An 18785-nucleotide genomic window follows, 5' to 3' on the forward strand; every position below is an offset into this window, starting at 1 on the left:
ATCTCTATAAAACTCCTCCGCCACTTGAACTATCTCATCCATATTAGTAATGATATTGCCGACTTTGTCTCTTAACGCATACATCTGATTCTTGCCAATTCCTAGTTTCTTCTTCACTGTTTTTAGGCTTCCTCCGTTCCTGAGAGCGTGTTCAATTCGATCCATATTATACTTCCTTATGTCAGCTGTCTTACGCTTGTTGATTAACTTCGAAAGTTCTGCCAGTGCTATTCTAGCTGTAGGGTTAGATGCTTTCATACATTGGCGTTTCTTGATCAGATCTTTCGTCTCCTGGGATAGTTTGCTGGTATCCTGCCTAACGGAGTTACCACCGACTTCCATTGCACACTCCTTAATGATGCCCACAAGATTGTCGTTCATTGCTTCAACACTAAGGTCCTCTTCCTGAGTTAAAGCTGAATACCTGTTTTGTAGCTTGATCTGGAATTCCTCTATTTTCCCTCTTACCGCTAACTCATTGATCGGCTTCTTATGTACCAGTTTCTTCCGTTCCCTCCTCAGGTCTAACCTAATTCGAGTTCTTACCATCCTGTGGTCACTGCAGCGCACCTTGCCGAGCACGTCCACATCTTGTATGATGCCAGGGTTAGCGCAGAGTATGAAGTCTATTTCATTTCTAGTCTCGCCGTTCGGGCTCCTCCACGTCCACTTTCTGCTATCCCGCTTGCGGAAGAAGGTATTCATTATCCTCATATTATTCTGTTCCGCAAACTCCACTAATAACTCTCCCTTGCTATTCCTAGTGCCTATGCCATATTCCCCCACTGCCTTGTCTCCAGCCTGCTTCTTGCCCACCTTGGCATTAAAGTCGCCCATTAGTATAGTGTATTTAGTTTTCACTCTACCCACCGCCGATTCCACGTCTTCATAGAAGCTTTCGACTTCCTGGTCATCATGACTGGATGTAGGGGCGTAGACCTGTACAATCTTCATTTTGTACCTCTTCTAAGTTTCACAACAAGACCTGCCACCCTCTCGCTAATGCTATAGAATTCCTCTATGTAACCAGCTATATTCTTATTAACCAGGAATCCGACTCCTAGTTCTCTTCTATCCGCTAAGCCCCGGTAGCACAGGACGTGCCCGCTATTTAGCACTGTATATGCTTCTTTTGGCCTCCTAACTTCACTGAGCCCTATTATATCCATTTACTGCCCTCTAATTCCTGCAATAGCACTGCTAGACTCGCCTCACTAGATAACGTTCTAGCGTTAAACGTTGCCAGGTTCATATTCCAATGGCGGCCTGTCCGGAGCCAGTGATTCTTAGCACCCTCTGCTGCGTCGCAGGTCTGACCGCCGCCGTGGTCAGTTGCTTCGCAGCTGCTGGGGACTGAGGGCCGGGGTTTGATTGTTGTGTTCATTGGAGGTTGTGGCCAAGTACTGCACCAGGGTGGCCAATCCTGCTCTGGTGAGGGAGTGCGTTACCGGTTCTGGTCACCGGGATCAGGCCACACTCCAGGCCTGTTTGTGCAATTTTATCAACACGCGGATTGTTTTTTTTTAATCCGGTGGAAAATTGCCGGCACCGGGATTCGAACCACGGACTTCTTGCACGCGAGGTGGGTGTTCTACCTCTACGCCACCGCTGCACTTCTAGCCCCTAGCCAGCCCTCAAATTTGTTGTTGTTGTTGTTGTTGTTGTTGTTGTTGTTTAACTCATAGCTTATACCCACTATGGAGGATTGGCCAAGACTCGAGTGGATGAAGCTAAATGGATATAGAAAGAAATGAAATTTCATTCGCAAATTTTCGCTTTTAATGAAATGGCTTGCATTGAAATGTACTAGAATATTCGTGACAAACAAAGTAGATTTAACGGGGAAATCGCCTGGAATCGACAATACATTCCTGGAAGGCGGCGCAAAAATGCATGCTACTGTACTGGGGAACCGAAGTTTGGAATAAAAGGATAACGGGTAGTGTCAGATCCAGGCCAATTTGGAGAAATTAAATTTCAGTTAATCTTTTTAGCAGTATATTAAAACGGCGGCACAACAAAAATAAGGGCTCTATTGTTCCCTCCTCAATACGAAAAATTCAAAGGAGGAAAATGCCTCAGACCAGACTTGCGTAGGCAAAATTTCAGAGAGCGAATCCGACAGAGTAACTTTTGTACGTAAGGTAAACGAGTAAAAACGATGGACAAAAGAAAAAGAGAAAGAAGTTACCTCAGAAATTGCCAACATTGACAGCATTTATAATTTCCTATGTGGCACAAAAAGAATGCCTTGTTAATAGATTTTAGTTTCAAGAATTGATTTATTTTTACTGCAGTTTAGAACATTCTAAAAGTAAAAGCACAAATTCACAGTTCAACTCTTACTATTATTATTCATAATTTACCTTACTCAAGTTTAAGTATATCCTTTTTTTTAACATTTCTATCAACGCAAGGCTTACTATAGTATTGATCAATACTTCATTTCATGTATGCATAGTTTATTTCACATCTTGGATTATTTGTTTTCCTTTCTTTTTGCGTGTTATTTATTTATTAACCAATTTATTTTATTTTATTTATTGAGTCATATTACCACCCGATTCGTGGCCTATCCCCCTCAGTGGGTTTGTGCCATTACCTGAGGCTTCATCATCATCATCATCATCATCATTCGCTCACGTGGCTCGCTGTGTATGCTCGTAGTGAGAATGCTATGCACGACGGTTCTCCGGTTACCTGTATGCCCTACTTATATTTGCCACGTTTTCTCTTTATTCGTTTATTCATCTCTTTCTATCGCTTTCATTTCTCTCTACGAGAAGCATACAGTGGGTAAAGGCAAGAACAAATGCTGGCACGGCTCTTCCATAAGGCTCTGATTATAAACTGCAATCGCTGCGCGAGCGTGAGATACGATTACTGGGGTGTCGACCGAGGCCGCAGCCGATCACGTTCTTCGCGCTTGCAGCGACGCCTGCACACGTCTCGCCATCGATAATGCGGTGCGTGGCGGTGCGCATGTTTCACCTCGCGCATGCATACTTAACAGTGAAGCTGTTTATGGCTAGGATCCCGAGATTTCTTCGTACCGTGACGTCGACAGAAGACTGTCATCGTCTATGGCTCGTACCCCAAAATTCAATGGCTCATACCCCCGTAAGGCACAAGCACTCTGCAAAGTAAAGCGGGCAGTGCATAGATTCTTTGGAATCACGTATACAACATACAGAACAGCGTACGTTTCAATAAAGAACAAGCTTAATGCAAGCATCCGAACCACATAATTGATAACAAGGCGCTCCTGCGCCTACAAGCAATACGACTCTCGTAGCGCTCCCCGCATATAGGCTTCCCGGTAAAGATTACCATTACTCAAGCTGCCGCGGCGACGGCAGCTTGACTGTAGTATATGAAGCAGGGGTGGCGTAACCACACTTTCGTACGTAAAAAAAGACACTATGGGAAGGCCACATACAGTAACTACTCCTGAATAGCCGCATGTGTATATACTATCTTATATTTCATTTCTGCTATGAGAAAAGGAGTAACCATCACCATTATACGGTGACTACATCTCTTTCTTTTCTTTTCATTTCAATAAAACAATATCACCGTCCCTTCCAGGCCGTGAAGATGGTCGAACAGTGAAGCTGTGACAGTTACACCGAGTGTTCAGCCATGTGAGTAAAATTTCGCAAGCAGACTACATTGTAAATCTTTATTTCACCATTCTTTCACCTCATTTTCCCTTTCGCGTGCTTCACGTGGCGAGCATGCTTTTGGAGGGCTTCTTTTTTTGGCGCGTCAAGTGCACGTAGCGACGCAAGCCAAGTCGAAGGCCGTCGAAATGTCTTAGGCTAATCATTAGGTAAAGTACATGGGAATGTCACCACGTGAATAATTTCTACCTACTTCACAATGGGTACTCGTTCTATTTTTCCTTTACAGTTTCGCTGTCCAACCACCTCAACAGCGTGTATTGGAGACCTTTTTTTTTCTGAACGGGTCAGAAATGACAGAAATACACTGCACTTCTCTGCTTACGGTGGACTGTGGCACTGCGAAACAAGGGCAGTTTTTTGATGACCTGTGTCAGGTATTCTCGCGTCGCAACCCTCATTATTATGACAGCCAGCTCAGAAATCTTTTGCTGCGCTATCATTTGAATGTGACTGATTTCTGAGCTGCCTGAAAGCATTAAGTTTGCAGAAACGTCATGATTTCGTGTGTGTTGGAAAGAAACAAAGCAATGATCATGCATTCCAGAAAACTAGTAGCAATAGCAATGCTAGTATAAGTACCCAAACGTACTCGTATCTAAGATCAATAACTCAATGTTTCCTTTAAAAATGTAGCCAAGGAAATGTTTCATTGTATTGAGCTGCAGACTCATCTCTCGCATAAAAACGCGTATGGAAACTTTGGCCGCTATTCTAAATCACATGCGTATCAGCCTTCTTGATACAGTATCTCCCGCGGTTCCCGTGGCTGTACTGTACTGTACTGCCATCTAAAAGCTTCCATCTTCTACCTACAGAGCCCTGCTCCGTAAGCTATAGCATCCTCCGCCATCGTTTTGTCGGTTGCGTGCCCAGCGCGGTTATTTTACAGCGGCATCTGTTAACGGCTTCACACTCCGTTAATGGCGCTCTTTGGATCATCGTTGGCCCTTGTGCCACAAAAACCAAATACATCATCAACACTCATTTAAATGTGTCCAGACAAGAGGTCGTCTCTGGTAACATTGTCCACGTCTCTCGTAGCACGTTCAATGTACAGTGCGCACTGCAAAGCTTGATATTGTGTTACATAACAGTCTACTTTTACATTACGTCTCCGATATGTTTGAAGATGGTACGCTCACCGTGCGATTCAGTCAAGCATTCGAATTATGACGCATGCCCTTGCTCAATGCTCAGCGTCGATACATAGAGGCGGCCCGCCCGCCTGAATTATATGTCCGTGTTGTACGACCTGCGGCGTCACCCGAGAGTCATTAGGCTGTGTACCTAAAGCTTGTGTGCTACGTGATATAAACGGTACGATTCTGCTGTTTTATGCACATTTAAGGGTCGAGATGGGGAAAACCAAAATATGTGCGGATCTCAGGGGCAGTGGGAATCGGTTTAAGCGAAGCTTTCAGTGGGGTTTTCAAAATATGCTGTCTTTTTTTAGCGACCATTTGGCAGTATAGGGTACACGACCAAGTTGGGCACGTTTTCTTCAGCAAACGCCTCCATCAACATAAGCTCACGGTGCTCGATCATGCGTATATAACTCATGACAATGAAGCAATGACGACGATGGAATGTCGACGAAGTCGTGACGAAGACAGAGGGACGATGACGGAATGGCGACAATAAGAGGACGATGATGGAATCACCACGGCTGCACGAGAACAACTGCATGATGACGACACGATGGTTACGATAGCATGACGACGATGCAATAACGCGGAAAAAATCGCTGTAAAATGACGACGATGGCATAACGACAATGGGATGACAATCCTGGAATGACGACGACGGTATAACGAAGGCAGCATGATGACAATGGCGACTTTGGTATGACGACGAAGACTGTATGGCGATGATACCCCACCAGCAGTGTCAACTACAAAGTGAAAAGAGCAAAACAAAGACGGTTTGGCGGGTACGTAGAATTATCATTAGGCTGCGCAATGAGCCACCATCATTACCACCTACCTAGGCCGAAGTGTGTACTATTTAGTAAATCACGCGTCTATTGCAAACTTTTCTCGAACAATTTCCCAGATGATCAAACTTCACTGTTTGTTTCTTACTATACAGCTTCATTGCACATGTTTGTGCGCAAAGTAATGGTACAGGAAATGTTATAAAGAAATGTGTATCAAAATATTTTATGGCTATTGCCGTAACAAGAGAATGTCGAAAATGCAAGCTTTGAAAAAAAAAAGTAGTTTGAAGTTTTGAAACGAATGATCTGGTAGGAAAACACCAATCCTATGTGCATAAAATCTAACGGATGAGGTGCGTTCTCAATTTTCACTCCGTTATTTTCCACCGGTGTTTAGTGTCCCCTAGCCGTAGACTTATGCGCCACCTTTCTTTTGGTGTTGTTCGTTCCCGAAGAACTTCCACGGAAACTTTCTTTTGAAGCGAAAAGCTTCACTACGCTTGTCAACACCGCGCTTCGCGCGATCCGGCGCATGTCGGAATTGGCCCCGCAAGCGTGTTCGGAGTCGGCGCAGGTGGCCACTGCCGCGCGCTATGCGTCATCGTTTGACTTTCGCCGCAAGCGCGTGTTTATCCCGGAGGCCCACTATATAACCGCTTGCCAGAGAATAGGCGTTCGCATTCAACATGGAAGGAGAAGAGGGTGATACTAGCGATACAGAGAGCTGTGTTTATGGCTGTACAGAAATCGCAAGACAATGTGCCCAGCAATCAGGAATAAAGAAGTTTAATAATCCTGCATAACTTGTGGTATATATCATTGATAAACAATTTGCATAACTACACAAGGCACACGTATAGCATAACCACAAGCTGACCAAAGCATATCCATAAGTTAAACCGTAAGCATATCCATAGGCTAAATCATAAAGCATAACCATAGGCTAAACCATAAGCATCACCGAACCTTTTCGCTTCGAGATAACCAGGCTTAACCTTAGCTAAGCCCCAGCCAATTTTTTGCGTAGGACTTCGCCATGAGTAAAAAAAAATATTAGAAGTTTGCCTTAAACATGAGAAACAGAAAAGTCCGAGCTCCAAAATATACGAAGAAGCAGGCACCCGAAAAAATTAAGTGTACGTCATTTATACAAGCCAGCATAGCAGACGTCAAGCAGACGTGTAGTAAAATTTGCAATTCAAAAAGGCTAATAGCCACAAATCACTCCATAAGCCTCTTTTATCTCATAAATCTGAAATTTATAAAAATAAATTTGCATTGCAATGTTTCGGTGAAATTGCACACTTTCTGAAATCTGATACTATTGGTTTCGGTTTCAAATGCATATACAAGTAAATATAAAAATGGCCGCACCTTTTGGACGGGTTATAAGATCGAAAGATAATCATGTTTTCTAAATAATCCTGAATAATCCTGAATCTTGAAGTATCGTGATGTCTAAGCTAAAAAGCTTGTGCCGTATTCGAATATAATACCACTTTCATGTGTGCTTTCCTGTAATTTCTAAAATAAAAGAAACATTGCTGTAAACATTTCCTTCAGACCAGAGCAGCTACGATGCTCTTTTGACAACTTATTAGAGCTATTGATAAGCAAAGTTGACTTCAAGAGAAGATAAACGTCCTTTCCCTGTAATGTCGGACGGAATAATTGATTGCTAAACCTATAAATATCCGTGTACACGGTTTTCCAACTTTTGGCAAACCATGCTGTTATTGTTATTAGTACGTCAATAAATTTCCCTTTACTCTTGCATAAATATTTTTGTATGAATGAACTTCCCTACTATACAGTACCCTCTGTGTTCTCTATACGCGCAAGCTTACATGTCCCGTCTGCGAAATCGACGATATTATTGCGATAGCAATTATATGGACACTCCAGGCGAGTAAAGTTCGTATAAGTGAGTGAAGGTTCCGTATAAGCGAAAGCGTGTGACGGGGAGCTGGCGAACGCGCTTCAATCTTGCGTGCGCAAGCGAGGAACGCGGCCTCTGACGGGTGCCCTCTCCCGCCGCGCGCGAGGCAGGGGGTCAGGCGAGGGAGGAAGGGCGTTCTTCTCTGGCGGCTGCTAGGGTGCCTCGATGTGCTCCTCGCGCGTCGCTCCGTACATGGTTAGAACAACCGTGGCCTCTACTACGGCGTTGGCCACGCGAATCGCGGACGCCGTAGTAGACGCCTTTGGCGGACGCCGTAGGGACGCGTTGCCGGCACTCATGTGTCTCGAAAGCGATCTGCGACGTGGTCAAATTGCGTGCCCACGCGGGCCTCATCTTCAAAGCGGTCTGCGATGTTTGCAGAGTGCACGTAGAGCCGGTAGCTTCGCATGCGCTGTGCTTTCGACCTTTCGTACGCGTTGAAGCAAGAGATGCATGAAGGTGAATTCGATCGCTGCTGCTGCCGCGATCCCTCACTGCAGAGTTTTGACAGAGAGTTTTCGCCTCATCGAGATACATGTGTTGACGTTTACGTGAGCGCGCGTAACACCGTCCTTGTTAATTTAGTTAAAACACGTTGGCGGGCTTGTTGGTTTGAATCCATGATAGAATGTGTAAGCACGACTGAACAAGGACGCAGAACGAAGCAGACAAACAAAGACAGCGCTGTCTCTTTTTTGTTTGTTTCTTTCTACGTACTCCTTGAGTCACGCTTATATATCCTATCATTATTAATTTAGTTAGTAAGCGAATGTTTACAAGTTAATGCGGCCGATAAAACTACTATCCTTACTTCGTACATCTATCTACTAATTTGCTATCGCAATCGGTGCTTCGCCTTTCGGGCAGAACTGCGAATTATTAGGGGAAGACCTCCAGGGAAGACACAAGGAGGAAGACACCCCTGAAGATTCCGCCCCAGCCGCAGAAGAACACAATTAGTAGAGCTCAATAAAGTTTTCACTAATTGTGTTTGTCTCGAAAGGGAAGCCAACGCCGAAGGAGGTATAATGGCCTGGAGGTGGAAAAGAGAATCGCGCGCCGGGGTGTAGCGGGCACTGCACCGTCGAGATCCATGTAGCGTCCGCGACCACGTTCGTGCCGTTTCGGTTGCGCTTTGGGGCCGCGGTGCTCGCTGTGCATATTTGCGATATCTGTTCTTTGTATGCGTAGTAAAAAGGCGCTCGGCAAAGCAACGCCACCTAGAGGAAAGTCCAGTTGGCGTTGAGCCAAGCTGGGAAGGAGAAACTAGACATAGCATCGCGAAGGAGAAGCGTAGGCGGAGGTGCGCTGGGTTGACCTCCAGAGCGTTGACAGCCAGAGGGCTGACCTCCTCTGGCAGTTGCTACTGGTTCTGCTGTGCGCTATGGACGTACCGGGTTGGTCTCGTGACCGAGAGGCCGAACGAGGACGGACCGAGCCCGAGGTGAACAAGTCCGACAGATGACGCGGGTTTCGTGTGCCCAGGAGACCCTCGAGGAACGTGTTAGGCGGCTTTCCACAATGCAGACATTCTACGCGCAATCCAAAAAATGGGAATAGCACCCATACGCTTACGCGTAACCCGCGTTCGCGACGTTGAAGCTTCACTGCATTTTTTTTTTCACATGGAGTTTTGTTTTACTGCGGACACACCTGGCGAATTTTAATTCGTCAGAACGGGCGTTCGGGGGCTGCTCCATTTGGTTTCTTCGATATTTTAGATAAATGCTATAGTATTGAAACACCAAAGTTGGGGGGCCCTGACCAAGCTTTGTAGTCTTAGCTGATGTATTCGTCTGGATTCTGGCGATTGAAGAGCGCAAATAACAGCCACAAAACATTTAATTCGCACTGTATGCCTCTTATCCTGAACCACTAAAAAACTACTACACAATATCTGGGCTGACGATCTCAGGGTGCTGCAATTCATTGGTACCGCTGCCAGTGCTCCTTACGCATCGAATATCTTCCTGGGCGCTGACTAGCGCCGACAACGTCGCGTCGGTCTCATCCTGACTCATCTAGCGTCCCAGGTGCGAAGTGTGCAACGCCACTGGCGGCAATGACGACGGTCGCGTTCTCAGAGGCATGGTAGCTGAGCCGGCGCTGTTAGTTCTGCCAAGCAGAATTTCTCTTGCGTGCGGCTGAGCCACGTCGAACTCATATATAGTTATAACACCATGCGAAGAGTTCGAACGCAACGCTAAACTTTGCTAACACTGTCAAAGGGTGTACTAGTAGTAATTAAGTAAATTTTTCACCCTAGGCCAGCGGCATCCTCACATCAAGCCACCGTGGGTCCTGGCCGTCCGAACCTGCGAACCAGGGGAAGCTTGCACAAACATTTATTACCGAAAATAATAACGAATTTAAGAACGCGTTCTTAAATTCGTTATTTTCGGTATAAATGTTCGCCTGGTCCTAAGGTTCGGGGCTCGCCAGCTGACCTTCCCACTGCTCGATATTTGGTTCCTTCGGGCGAAACTGTCAGTTTTAGAAAAATATGTCGGGCTGTCTGTTCGCATCAATCTCGATAGTTTGTAATAAGCTCTCTAGATGAAATTGTTATCGATGAGACTGGCCTAACTGCGTCCAATAAATGACATAGGAGAAAATTAGGCAAATCCAATGCACATGACGGAATTTTTTTGAAGCCAAGCCTGGATGAAGCGGTTAAAAAGAGATGTTTCATGTTTTGGTTTTTCTTTGTTCTTCTTTTTGGTGGGGGGGGGGGGAGGATGGTGCTAAGAGGTGTATGTACAGAGAACTGATATACATTCGCAAATACAAAATGCATTTAAGGCTTCTTCTATGTACATTCTCTCTCGGTGCCACTTACCAATTCACAAATGTTGGCCAAGAATGGGCGGATACACAGTAGCTCAAACACAAGGTTCGCCAAATATAGCAAATACAAGAAAATAAAACAAGCCGCAGAAAGTCCTGCGCCATTCATTAAGATATATGTACGCTTTATAGATACGTATAAGCCAACATTATGCTTATAGGTTTTACGCAGTCGTTTATTTCTTTTTATAACGCAGTGAATGCTTAATAACACTGAATAGCTGAATCCTGGATAACGCAGCTCACTGGCACTACTTTGCTGATAAAAATTCCGTGCTATATAAACTCGAGCATATGATCGCGCATAAAAAGTTTGTAAGGGTGGGGTCGCTTACGTTTACTCAATCTGATAAGTCGTTGAATATTATGCGCTAGCACATGAAGTTATATACGGGCTTCAGAGATACGTATCACGCTACATTACGTGTACAGGTTTCATGTCGTGATATATCGTTTCATGACACAGAGCAGTGATGCACTCACTATGCATATATGCATAAATGCTCCATCGACCAACGCGAAACCATGGTGCGCTAGGCAAAGCAAGGTTCGCTACGCCTCTCCAGAGCTCCGTAAGCTATCACAGCTGCTGTTTCACACGTTGAGGCAAGCATCGAACTTCTGAACCCTCAATAGTCAACCTTGACAACGCCGCAATTTGGGCATTACGGCTGAGCAGGCTGAATAATGAAACAGCGCTGTGTGTGTCCTCTTCTGATCTGTCCGTCTTCTGTGTTGCGCTGTTCAAAATTCGAGGTAATCAAGAAGACATTATGTCGACTGGTTTCACGGTAGCGCGGAGTGGAAAAGGGATATGCGACGCAGGTAGTTCAACAGTTGGCCTGGCGACCGCACCGAAGATTTCACTACCCTACTTCTGAAATCAATACTTTGAAGTGAAGTCGTTTTCGGGACTACGAACTGTTGCAGCCAAAAATATACATTCGAAGGTGAATCGTACCTGCGTCGCACATACTGACGATTGTTTCTTCTGTCAATGGTAGAAACATAAATTCGCACTCCACAAGCTTTTATTTTCCGTTCGCGCTATGTTCCGGCTGGATGTAAACGAATGTGTCAAACCATGTCGCACCTGAAAAGTAAGGGTGTTAGCAAACGATTCTTTCAAATTACTCAACTTAAGCACAAATACTCGCTGTTCCCCTTGTATAATACTCTGCTATGCGTTTTGCCACAGTGTGATACGCATTTCCGAGCATGTAGTGATACTGTATAATGATAAATGTGTTAAAAGCAACACTTATTGCAAGAAATAAAACTCAACTATGTCAAACCGCTACTTAGCGTCACTCGAATCTTGAAATTAACTTTATAGCCGAATGCGAAACGACGTGGGTCTGAACACACTAGCTCAAAGTAAAAAAAAAAAAAAAGAAAGATGTTCAACCATGGTGTGCTACATGGGGTTCGTTTTTCCTCACGGCTGACATCGCATGTCACAACGAAGCAATTTAAATGTTAGCACAAACCCTTCATACGAAAGAATAATTGGAGGAACTGCATCTCTAAAGTCGGCTTTGTGTCTCGCGTTCGCAGAGTTTCAAAGTGAGACTCCAAATTCTTTCCGACATGAGAGCACTTGTTTCCGAGAGACCACTGCGCTGATTTGACGGATGACTGCTCGGCACAAAGCTATCCGCGCGTCGGCAAAGTTCCTCCGCACTGCGCACCCTACTCGTGCCCCCTCCTTCCTCCTTTCCACATTCACGTCCCCACAAGCGCGAGATGTTCCCGCTGGGAATAAATTACACCCTCCCTCGCACAAGTACGAGATGGTAGCCTCGGACTGAGCACTGACAACGAAGAATGGAGCAGCGGAGTTAACGTTGTTGAGCTAGGCTCGGAGAGAACGCAGCAGAGTTCAGGCAAGAAAAGATTAAGCAGCCGACTTGGAACTAGAGGAGTAAGGAAGAGAATGTAAAGATGGACGAAGTAAAAGAGGCGATCGCTCAGACCATGTCCTTGCCATCTCGTTTCGTGGCCAGTGTCTAACATTCGCAGAGACAAGTGACAAGCAGAAGAAAACGTTAAGGCCAAAGGAAGGATAAGCGGACGAAAAAATGAGCATAAGTCGGCCAACAAAAAGAGCCGGGAACCAGAAGGCAAACACGAACGAAACAAAAGGCGCGTTCGTTCGGGTAGCGTCCTTGTTTCCTCGTTTTGTGGCCACAGTGGCAAGCCTTAATAGATAGGTGCAGAAAGACGGCTCTCCGCTTGGTAGTTGTGTTGGGGTGGCGGAGAAAGAGAGACGATGGCGGTTGTGAAGGGAAAGTGAGGGAACGCATAATGAGCGCGCAAGGGCACCTCTGGCCATCGTACAGCATGGCTTTCGGCCGCATCACCAAGGCGTACGCAGCAAACGCGAACTTCGCGCATTTTTCGCTCGGCTTCGCTGCGGTTCCGGTCTGAGTGTGACTGCCTAACACCCGAAAAGAGCAGCTGCTGGGATAGCATGCATGTGTGTGGGTAGTGTATGTTTGCGTCAAGGATTCGGGGACACCGATGAGACGAGCTGGTCTTCTCCGCATCCGCCGTCTCTCCCCAACGCAAAGCCTGCAACTGCCGGTCGGTATGAACGGGAGTCACCCCGCTTCGGCATGAATCTAACGAATGCCGCGCCAGCTACGCTTAGCGTATCATCTCAAATTAGCCGTCGGAGCCGTGCGTTGTCGATTCGGGCGTGTGACGTCATTCACCTTGCGTGACTGTCTTCGCTTGGCGTATGCGAAGGTGGAAGGCACGTAGGTTTCGGTGGGCGGCGGTCGTAGAACTTTGGTGTGTGCCCTCGGCCTGGCGTGACAAACGGGACGGGGCAGTGTATTGAAGTGGGGGCGTTGTACAATATGCTTTGTTATTCGTGTCCTTGCTTTTTTGTTTATATTCTGCGCATTAGAACAGAATAGAGATGTTTTAGGTCCCGTATACTCGAAACCCTGTTACACTAGAATTGTTCGTAAGAGCAAATTACACCTAATCCCAAGCGTAACATATCACTAGGGAAGGCGGTCGGCCAAGAGTAACAAGAATTTAAGAACAAAAAGCTTTGTGGGAACTCTGCTGCAGATGACACAGTGTTTATTTTCGCATGACTGCATGTAGTTTGTATACTTTCATACTTGTATTATCTAGCTTCCTGCCTGCTGGCGTTTTTATTTGTTTGTTTGTTTTGCACCTTTATTGCGTTAAAGGAACCGTTACATGGACGTTCGTTTTTTTCTTGCTTCTACATTGACAATATTGTTACTTTCTGAAATGTTCTCTTTCGCATAAGCGTGAGAAATAAATGCCTCATTGGTGGTTAGATTGACCGTACGACTAAACGAAATTAATGTGCCGTCAAATGGTTCGCCAATCGCACGAATCATTTGGCGAACCAAGTTTGCCAGTAATGGCACGTACACGCGTGGTGATGCCCGTACTTCCGTATCAGCATGTCATCCTCTCCGGTACTCTGCCACGCCCCACAGCGGTTTCCTTCTCTCGACGTGCATTCTCTTGCTTCCATCAAGCCACTGATTACTTGTACACACATCTGTAGCACTTTAGCGACGCCAGCTAGAATTTAACCAAGCCACGTTTGTGCTATATAATACGTTGTATTCTTTTTCTGCGTCATTTTGCTTCACACTGTGTCATTTATTTTTTCTTTCCATCGCGTACCACCTAAACACTACGAGGGGTGAGTTTTAAAATTTTATTAGTTTTTTATTTCGGGCATGGTATTATTTGGTGGCTTGGAATCTCCCACGATCCGGCACTTCCGACTGGCAAAAGACATTAAACAAAGCAAGCAATGGTATACAATTTTGCTCCGTCAAATGTGCAGTTCTGTTTTACCCCATTGGTGCGTCTGCACGTCTCCCTATGTTCGCCTGACTCACATACCGCTCGTGCTCACCCAGCTGTCTTGTCCTTCAAGAACTCAGCGTGTGACGTACTTAAGATGCGGTGCTCGGTGTCAGTAGTGACCGTCAGCATTAGAAAAAATGGAACAGCCTGTGTCTATAGCGATGCCTCTTCCATTGTTTACAGGAGTTTGCAGTCAGAAGTGCTCGACGCTTAGCAGCGCCACCGTGTAGGTAATTCATACTCCTTGATAAAGCAAGGTTCGTGTTTTACTGAAAGACGAACATTATAGAGTGGCTCTGCTACGTCGCTCTCTAGCCTCGGAGGGTACTTGTGGGCCGGTCTAAACTGTAAAGGACATTCCTAAATTCGTTCAAAAGTCACTGGCGCTTGTCTCGTCTTGAGACACGAATCACGAAGCACTTGAGACACGAATCATTCTCTGTTAACAATGAATAATTTATTTTTCTGCTCACCGCAAGGTTGTGTGTTTAATTCCCGGCCGTGGCTGAGAATCAAATACACATTCCAATGAGGAATAAATTTTTAAAAAACGCTCGCGCGCGGCGCTTTGAGCGCACGGCAAAGGTAAAGATGGCCAAAATTAATAGGACCCCATCGCCATACGGTGTTCCTCAGAGCCCATTCGTCTCCTTCAGGCATCAGAAAGCGTCAGACTATGATTAATACCTCTACGTGAAGTGCTCGAGTATCAGTTTTTGAGAAATTGGCCTTCCCTCCTTAGAAAAAACCCAGATGGAGCAGAGGTCCATTACATGCTTTTCCACGCTGGGCCCACTGGAGGATCGCACCTTGACCGAGGAAACTGTTCTAAGATTCTAGTCCGTACCGGGCACTTACGGCTTTAACCGCATTTCTTCGACACTTAAGGCCTCGTAGATTGTGTGACCTACTCTGAAAGTTGCGGCGCTTGCATCGCGTTAGTGAGTGAATTTTTTTCTCTCTCTTGATTTTTTTTATACTGTCTATCCTTCTAGACACTATTTCGCCGGCATTTATACTACCAACCTAACTGTTTCCTCCCTTCTTTTTCTTCCTCCTGCTCAGACATCTTGCGCAACACAGGTATACCGGAATTCAGCTTAATTTTCGAAGCGAGCATGCCTTCTTCGCTTTTTCTTTTATATTAGTAGCAGCAGCAACGTGTATTAGCTTTGTTTCGAGCTTACGTATCGGTTCGTCTTAATGAAGGCTGTGGTGGGCAATGGGACCCGACAGCGGCCGATGGCGACAACCGCAATAACCGCACAGACGCTCCACAGGAGTGCGACAGGCGAGGAAAACAAAGGGGGTCGGCAACTTGGGACAGCTAATATGCTGACACTTCAGCAGCGAGATGGCCGAAAAGAATGGAAAGCGGAGTGAGAGAATAGTGGGAACGGCAGAAAAACGAAGATCGGTCGAAGAGCGCAGCGACCGCACCTGGCTGTCAACCCCAGGGAAGACAGAGAATACTGCCGGTGCTTGTGGTAAGTCTGAAGAAAAGGAAAAAGAAAATATTTATTAAGTCTTCCCACAGTTCTGTAGGATAGTCTCCAAACCATGCGAATTCAGTCGAGGTATAACGATGAACTAGACTCCGATATTCTTCTGATTCGGTGTTTGGGTATGCAAGTCAAGTTCTCCCTCACTTCGTGGTTCTGTAACTTCGTGAAAGGCCGGCACCAGTGGCCCTCGGGTACGAAATTTTCGAAGATTGGGAAATGAAAAGTGGGGTACGGAAACTGCATTAGCCGTCTCTCGAAAGAGGACAGATCAGTCGCACTGCACAGGGTTATGGGAATTAAACAGAGAACAGCCGGTGAGCATAGTGGTCTGCACGGACGTGCCTATTCGCAAGCAGGAATAGTGCCTAGAACGCACACTGGAGGGAAGGTGCGCAGGCGTTCAGACCGGCGACAGGCGAGTAGAGCGGAGTGCAAAAGAGAACTTTCCGCCTTGCCTGGCAACTCGAGGGACGCATAGTTTCTGGCTGGGTGAAGCAGGGTAAACCCTGCGTACAGTAGAATCTCGCCAGAGTGGCCCTGGTGCTAGAGAAGGCTGGGCACTCACATAATATATCTTCCAGCGGCTCCAAACAAACGCAAGTAATTACAAATTTAGGAAGCGAATGCGCTCGTTTACTGACGTGGTTATAGATCTACACGACGGCGCCTGCCAGACTAGCGTCGACAAACTCAACGTTCGTCATTGTCTTCACGCTTTGTCACGTCGGAGCGGCTTTCGCTCCCGCCTTCTGATTCGCACCATTTTCCAGTTCCGCTATGTGCAGAGTGGATAGGTTTTGACATTACGCACTCGCTCTTTTCAAGCGAAGCTTGTGTTGACTCACAAGTTTCGGTGGCATTGTGGTCACGCAAAAAACCCAGGATCTCACAGAACATATCAGCTGCGGGAGAGGATGGTTTGATGAGTCGACAGTTGCGCCACCACCGGAGCGTGAGTCATTAGCAAGGATTGCAGCAGCGTAGGCGAGCGCAACCAATCAGGGCCACTTCGCTTCCGACGGAGAGGGAAAAGGAAGGAAAGGGTTTAGTGTGTGCCGCGCCGGCTTTGTTTCCGTTCAGTTCAGTCTCGCAAAGCGGACGGAACGGCCAAGCGTTATGCATTCCCCCAAGGAACAGGCAGCCTTCGACGAGTGTTGGCGAGAACTCGCCCGTGAAAGGCTTCACCATCGGCCCACCGATCCAGTCGTTAGAGCCGCCCGGGCCCAGGCAATTCGACAGAAACGAGAAGATACCGAGATGAGGAAAAGGGAGGTCGAAGCAATCCGGCACCATTACCTGTGCATTACTTAACCATGACGAAGATCAGGTGCACGAAGGACAAGCTGCGCTTACGCTCATTTCCCGGTAGAGGAAGGGTTGCTCATTTTTTAGCTTAATTATAAATGTAAACTGGCCAGCTTCAATGCACCGTCGTTTGCCGTTAGAATACTACTTAGTAAATTCTTCTTACCAAAGCATGTTGGCCCATTCGGAAACAGGTTTCCAACAAATCACCTGCTCGTGGACACGCTCATGCACAGTCTACTCGCTTTGTTCTCGCTAAACTGGGCCTGTATTTGCAAAAAGTCCTTAAAATTTTTCATAAGAGCAGCTGGACACAATATTATCAAAAGTGGCTTTACATTGGGGAAGAATGCTTACCAAAGATAAGCTTTATTAAATAAGTACAGCCGTCTTTTTTTATTTGTCGATGACCTCTGCTCCCCTTCGCCCCCCCCCCCCCAAACGAAAAGGAATAATATTTCATATGCGATTACAGATTCAACCAAATAGAACGCATTCCAAAGTGTTTCTGGCGTGACGTAACTTGGCGTCGGTGCGTTCATTTCCTGGAACGTTTAGAAAAAGTAGGATTACTTCGTTATTTAGCGCCGAAAAAGGTGAATAAAACGTAATAAACAAGGCCACAAGGACGAATGAAGCCGCAAGCACGAAGATAAAACAAGTCCGTGTACTAGCCATCTTTGCCATAGTGGCTGAACGATCGCAGCGCCAGAGTTTCCTGAGGAATAAATACTAGAGAAAACTAGTAATGAGTAAAACTGGAGGCAATAAGGCGTAATCATTGCAAGGTGTAATGAAAGAGAAGAAAGAGAGTTAACCGGGGGGCCCGATTTTTACTAGTCATATCATAAGAAACCAACAAACACTGACACCAAGGACAACATAGGGGAAATTACTTGTGCTTAAAGCGACGGTTGTGGGATGGTTCCCCACTAGCGGCAAGTTGTTTTTTAATCCACTTTCATTTCCATTGATTTACTGTTTCTTTATTTCATTTATTAAGCACAAGTAATTTCCTCTATGTTGTCCTTGGCGTCAGTGGTTCTTGGTTTCTTATTACATTGCAAGGTGGGGCATTTATAATGCACTGTTCTGCTGCAAATTCTAAATTTGCGAAATCACAAATCCGTTTTGAAGCCATGAGAATGAAGTTTAGGCCAAGTCCGTGTTCTAAACTCTAGTACCTAATACATAAACTATAGTATTTCCCTCTAGTACTTTTTGTAGGAATAGCTACGGTCATATGAAGGCAAATACGCCATGTTTTTCCTCAATCAAGCTTATTATCAACGTATTAGGCAGAGGGTCGTAAACATCGCATATTGTGACATGGTTCGGTCAAACTATGAGCGACCTAAGTATTGAAGGAAAAGAGCGGTTACTGTAAGAGTTTTGCCCTGCTTTGTTGAACCTCCGTGTTTGAAAAACGTGTGCTGTCTTTTCTCTTGAGTCACAGAAATTGCAATCAGATGCAAACCACCCCTATCTAATAAATTGGCGGAACAGAGAAGAAATATAGCAAGCACCCTTTCCTTTTATTACGATAGCAAATATATGGACACTTCCGGCGCTTTTCTGCCGCCGACGTCGGCATCGCCGTGATGTTCCGTGAAAAGCCCAATGGCGATAACATCGTTGCTGCGCGCCGTATGCTATATGTGCGAGTGAAAGCGGGCGAGGGTAGTGCACCCTCTCCT

This window comes from Dermacentor variabilis, chromosome 5 (assembly GCF_050947875.1).
Source record: "Dermacentor variabilis isolate Ectoservices chromosome 5, ASM5094787v1, whole genome shotgun sequence".
Taxonomy (NCBI): domain Eukaryota; kingdom Metazoa; phylum Arthropoda; class Arachnida; order Ixodida; family Ixodidae; genus Dermacentor; species Dermacentor variabilis.